This window comes from Hipposideros armiger, unplaced genomic scaffold (assembly GCF_001890085.2).
Source record: "Hipposideros armiger isolate ML-2016 unplaced genomic scaffold, ASM189008v1 scaffold_70, whole genome shotgun sequence".
Taxonomy (NCBI): Eukaryota; Metazoa; Chordata; class Mammalia; order Chiroptera; family Hipposideridae; genus Hipposideros; species Hipposideros armiger.
Window position 1 is genome coordinate 3,246,563 of NW_017731420.1, and position 6,075 is coordinate 3,252,637.

At 43.8% G+C, this 6,075-nt stretch overlaps 1 pseudogene; it reads left to right on the forward strand.

Moving 5' to 3' along the window:
- The first annotated feature begins 2,249 nt into the window (after positions 1-2,249).
- On the forward strand, positions 2,250-3,539 carry LOC109382790 (tetraspanin-7 pseudogene; annotated as a pseudogene).
- Positions 3,540-6,075: the final 2,536 nt, after the last annotated feature.

A 6,075-nucleotide genomic window follows, 5' to 3' on the forward strand; every position in this document is an offset into this window, starting at 1 on the left:
TGGGATTATGGAGTCTCCCGAGCGGAAAGGGGCTGCGGGATCTCGCCAGGAGCGCGCACAAGCACATCTGCCTGGAGAAGGAGGGCTGCGGGGGCGGCGGGCGGGGTGCAGGGTTGGCCTCTCACCTCTCTTGGGAGGGCGCTTCTTCCATCCAAAAGCCATTGTCTGCCTGTGAATGTGCTTTCATCAGCTGCAAACCGTATTTATGGCTTCTTGGAATTTTCCGAATGAAGTAACTTTTTTCCCCAGACCATTTTCTTCACAACTGAAATTGGATAACCACAGTCCATGGAGACAAACAAAACAGCATGACATCACCCACCAGGGAGTTGTCATTTCAGATACCTTCGCAGCCTTTTGTTCAAGATCAAATGGGTGTGATTTGCCTTGTGGAAGTCATCCTACCCCGGCAGAGGAGGGGAAGTTCTGAGCTCTGCCTGAGGAGCTGGGAAGGGGGAGGGTGGCAGGTCCCCTGGGTGGCCTGCAGGGTGGGACTGGACAGGAGGGGCCCCCGGCAGGGAGGTCTCTGTGCTTCCTCTTTAAATGTAGCGCTTCAGAGATGCCTCCCCTTGACAGAAATTGTGACAGGGACAGCCACACCTGTCAGGGACACTGACGTCTGTGTTCCTCCTCTCTACGCCTTTGACGCTCCGGTATTAGATAGCAGCCAGGTGCAGAGCGCTGACCTGGAGGTTAGATGGCCTGGATTCAGCGTCTGTCAGGACTTGCAAGCTTCCAAGCCTCAGTTTCCTTCTCTGTAAAGGTGGGGGAGGGTAAAAAAATCCCAGTCCTGCTAACAGAGACACACTGGGACCAAATAAGAGAATATAAGGACCTGGAACTCAGAGGGTCTGCCTCTCCTGTTTTTGCCCTCAGATCTCTCTTGATTTTCAGAGGGAAGTTGTGTTCTGTAGCTCCTCAAATGTCCTCGGTTTCCTGCAGGGAGGGTTCAGAGAGACTGGCAGGGAGTGTGGTTAATGTCCTCTTGAGCTAATAATTAAAATATTATTTAATGAAAGCTCACAGAAGAGCGGAAGCTATCCAGTCATCCAGGAATCCAGTCAGCCAGTGCCTGGGGGCCTGACCAATTACAAAGAAACAGAAGTTGTTGTGTCTTTTGGGGTGTTGTCATGGTTCTAGATAGTAGTTGGCCTAAAAGGGAAGTAATCATATCGTTATGCTAATAACTGAGAGTTACCAGGCCCATGCTAATAACTGAGAGTTACCAGGCCCTGCATTGAGCATTTTACATCCATTATTTCCTTTGAGCCTCTGGTTAGTATTACTATTCTCACTTAACAGATGGTGAACCTGAGGCTAGGGGCAAGTGGTAGGAAGCCTGCCAGGACCATTTCACTACAATTGTAGGCTTGAGATCCAAAGCCAGGTCTGGCTGACTCCAAGGTCCCTGTGTTTAACTAGCAGGCCATTCTGCCTCCCAGTCACAGATGGAGGGTATCTGTGAAAAGGTGTGCCTTGTTTGTTTTCATATGAACGGCGAGGTCGGAAAACCGCCTTGTATGTTTGTGTGTGTATTTCCCTTGGGGTGCTGAAGGTGGAACATCTCATCTCATCCCTTTGTATCCATTCTTGCAAGTCAGAAGCAGCATGTTGAAGCTCTGTTACAACTTATTTTATACAAATTAAATGATCAAGAAACCTCATATATCCATAAATATTTTAAAAGGCTGACATTTGACATAAGTTGACCATCTATATTTATTCCACAGCTGGTAATATTATTTGAGCAGAGCAGTTGTAAGCCAGTGAACCAAAGTTAGGCCACAGTCTGAATAATTAGGACTCCTTTAGTGACAATAAAGAATTTCAGAAGGGCCGGCCGAGTGGCTCAGTTGGTTAAGAGCTTGCTCAAGAGTGCAAGCTCTGAGCAACAGTGGTTCGAGTCCTGGCCCAAGCTGAGCAGCCACTGAGCTGCCAACAGGTGGCAGGATGGCTCAGCTAAAAAAAAAAAAAAAAAAGAAGAAGAATTTCAGGGGGTGACTGGTTAGCTCAGTTGGCTAGAGCATGGTGCTGATAACACCAATGTTGCCAGTTCGATCCCCACATGGGCCACTGTGAGCTGCACCCTCCCTAAAAGAGCCAACTATGCCATTAGAGCATGAAAGCAATGTGTAACCAATGACCATGGCTGTTCCCCAATAAAAAAAAAATTTTTTAAATTTCAATCAGCAAGAGAAAAAGGGCTCAGCCACATAACTCTGGAATTGGAATAATTTCTTTCTAATAAGAATAAGACTTTCTGAGTGTGGCATCGTGGAGAATGGAGACCAAACCTGTGATTACCTGTCTCAAAACCCTCCTCATCATCTACTCCTTCATCTTCTGGATCATTGGGGTGATTCTGCTGGCCATTGGGAGTGTGGGACAAACTCACTCTGGGCACCTATATCTCTCTTATTGCTGAGAACTCCACCAATGTTCCCTATGTGCTCATCGGAACTGGCACCACTATCATCATTTTTGGCCTGTTTGGATGCTTTGCTACATGCCGTGGTAGCCCATGGATGCTGAAACTGTATGCCATGTTTCTGTCACTGGTGTTCCTGGCTGAGCTCGTAGCTGGCATTTCAGGGTTTGTGTTTCGTCGTGAGATCGACACCTTCCTGAGGACCTACACGGATGCCATGCAGAACTACAATGGCAATGATGAGAGAAGCCGGGCGGTGGACCATGTGCAGCACAACCTGAGCTGCTGTGGTGTGCAGAACTACACCAGCTGGAGCACCAGCCCCTACTTCCAGCAGCATGGCATCCCCTGGAGTTGCTGCATGAATGAAACCGATTGTAATCCCCAGGATCTGCAGAACCTGACTGTGGCCGCCACCAACGTTAACTAGAAGGGTTGTTATGATCTGGTGACTAGTTTCATGGAGACTAACATGGGAATCATCGCTGGAGTGGCTTTGGAATTGCATTCTCCCAGCTGATTGGCATGCTGCTGGCCTGCTGTCTGTCCCGGTTCATCACGACCAACCAGAATGAGATGATGTAAGGAGAAGGCTTTCAAGAATGACAGAATCAGATAACTGATTTTAAAAAGAACTGCAGCAATCCTTGAAAGACTTCCAAAGAATGTTAGAGTACAGTACATATTACACCTGCCCTGCTCCCCCTAATGCCCCACCCCATGCACAACTGACACTCCCACGCAGTCTCTGCCCTGCCTTTCAGCTCAAATCATGTGTAATGTTCCATTTTGTGAAGCCCTGTTGTGCCAGAATGTAGCCAGGTTCCCTGCATCTAGTCCTAGGGACCCCACCCAAGGCTCCTCCATCTGTACTTGGTCCAACTGCAGCTCATCATAGGTGACTGGTGATCGATCGTACTATCACTGGCCCCACTGGGCCCTGCAAGTAGTGTAGGAGGCTTCTGTTAGCCCTTCATCGTGACCGACAAATGCCACACCCCTTGATGAAGAGAAACAGCTATCTGTTCTTTTGACTTAATCTCCTTTGGCTTCGTTTGCCCTTTACTAAGGCTTTTTCCTGCCTTCTCCAGGCTGCCTAGGACATAGAAAGAGGCACATCAGTAATTATTCATGAGGAGAAAAAAGCATGCATGATGCATGAAGGAAATTGTTGAGTTTTAGGTGGTCTCCTTGCTCATTACTGTTACATGCCTGGGTATGTGTAGACAGTTTAGTGCTCTATGCCTCTCAGTTGAAACCCATATAATCCTATTAGGAAGCTGTATTGTTGCTTCCCATGAGGGAAATAATATTAATAATAACTTGTTTTTCCCCAATTAATTGCTATTGTGTTATTTTACTTCTTTCTGTATTTTTCCTTTGCATTGACATTACAGACATCAAGGACATCATCAAATCAATTTAAAAATGAGTATGCAGGGGGAACAAAAGTAAAAATATTTTCAAAGATCTTAAATAATGCCTCTGTCTAGCATGCCAACAAAAATGCCTTGATGTTGTGAACATTTGAAATACATGTATTAATAAATAGTCATTGCAAAAAAAAATTAAGACTTTCTATTTAATATAATTCGTATTCTGAGCAGGGTCAGATGTCAAAAGAGAATCATAATTTTCGGGGGTGGGAATTCCAGGTCCCTTCTGTTTATAGCATTCTCTGAGTCAGGGCCAGAGAACAGGTAACTGCTAACTTTCCACACTCTCCCTCTCTTCCAACTGTAGCTCAAGACTAGGACAGGGAAGCCTTGGAAAGGTGTAGGGTTTGTCAAAGGGAAAATAATATAGGGCAGAGCTTCTTTGTGTTGGGGACTGGGCCTGCCGCTTTCAAGGATTGGGAATACCAGAATGGGAATTCCAGAATGGCTGAAGATTTGTTGACTAAGGATCTAGTGCATTCCCATTTCACATGATGAACACGTATTTTTGAAGATCATAAGAAGTATAGTGGATTTCTAAGCTCAGCCATTAAAACATTTCTGTTATTAGGCAAGATGATGTCACCATCGCCCTGGGGAACCGACAGTGCCAACACAACTGCAACAAAAATCATGAGAGAAAAGTTTCATGCTTCCTAAACGGAAGAAAAGCTCAACTAGAAAGAAAATATAAGCTTCCATAATTCTCATTTACTCTGTTTTCTTCAAGAGTAGTTCTATTAGAGGAATCTCTTTTGAAACAATTTAGTAAACATGGCTACCAATCTGGATCTTTTCTCATGGAACCCAGTGAAAATCGCCCTCTTGATTTTAGGCATTTTAAATGATCTTAGGCATTTTAAAACTTCACAACTGGTTAAAAAGGTACACTTCCCTTCTCAATGTAAACCTGAGATTGGACAGTTCAACATGGAAGCTAGGCATTTTTTTTCTACCCTGTCACTGATGAGGTCTCTGGGTTCTACTCATGGCTGAGAGGCTCCTTAACTGAGGAGGGGCTGTCAGAGCTAATGAGATGATGCCTGGAAGGTTCTATGGGCTCTTATAAAGCTGTTGCTATGAAAATTAATGGATGAGATTTTAATTAATAAAGCAGTTATTAAAGCTTCCATAGCAAATCAAAAATTGTGAGATAATGTGTAAATCATTTGCATAGAAAAAGCTAGACTTCAGTCAATAAATCACATAATTTAATCTGCCAAGAGAAAAAGAGAACTTAATATTACGTCCCTATAAAGTACCAGGTACTTTCAGATGTGGTGACTCACTTAATAGGAGAAGCACATGTTCTGATGGCTACGTGCAAAATCACTAGCATTAGACTGACTCTTGGTTTGGTCTACTCCATGGCTTTAGGAAACATAATATAAGCCTTGTTTTCTTTATGGGAATAACAACAGTATCAGCCCTTGAAGGGCCAGGTGCACACACACACACACACACACACACACACACACACACACACACACAGAGCACTCAGGTAAGTTATTTTTATTTAGTATAAGTTTATGTGGTGGGCATTATTTCTGTTTTACACATGAAGAGATCCTAGAAGATTAAATTATTTGACCAAGGTCAGTCCATATTAAGTAGAGCTGAGATCTATCAACTCCAGGTCTACTTGTTTTTAGCATAGCCACAGCCTCCACTGTCTGATCCAAAACTGGAACTTAAACTAAAATAACAAATAACTGTGGACAGTGCAATAAGGTGAAATACAGAACTGATTAAATATGTCTCCCCTCCCCCATGTCAGGGGGTCTACTAAAATAAAGGAGACTCACCCTTGCCTAAACCTATAGAGTAAGAATTTGGGGATTCCTATATTGTATTTTCTCCTAAACTTGAATCACAGTCCAAAAGAACAGACTGTGCTGATGGAATTGTACTAACTAGGACTATCCAAAGTCAGTTGTAGCTTTTTGCCAGCTTTCTGTGCCAGTGACCTAGAAACTATTTCAGAACCTATTTTTGTTTCTTAGGGGCTGAAATTTTGGTGAAACAGTCCAGCCAACTCTGACCCAGAGTCTTCAAATTTAGAAATTAATCCCCCAAAAAAGAGAATATTAATTTTTATTGTGACAGAGAATAACCTTCTCATAGCTCAATTATAGGAAGAAATAACTAAGTCTGCAATGCCACTTCTCTAAGTATTTGCAATTTATAGCATGAAGATGCAAGAGAATTAGG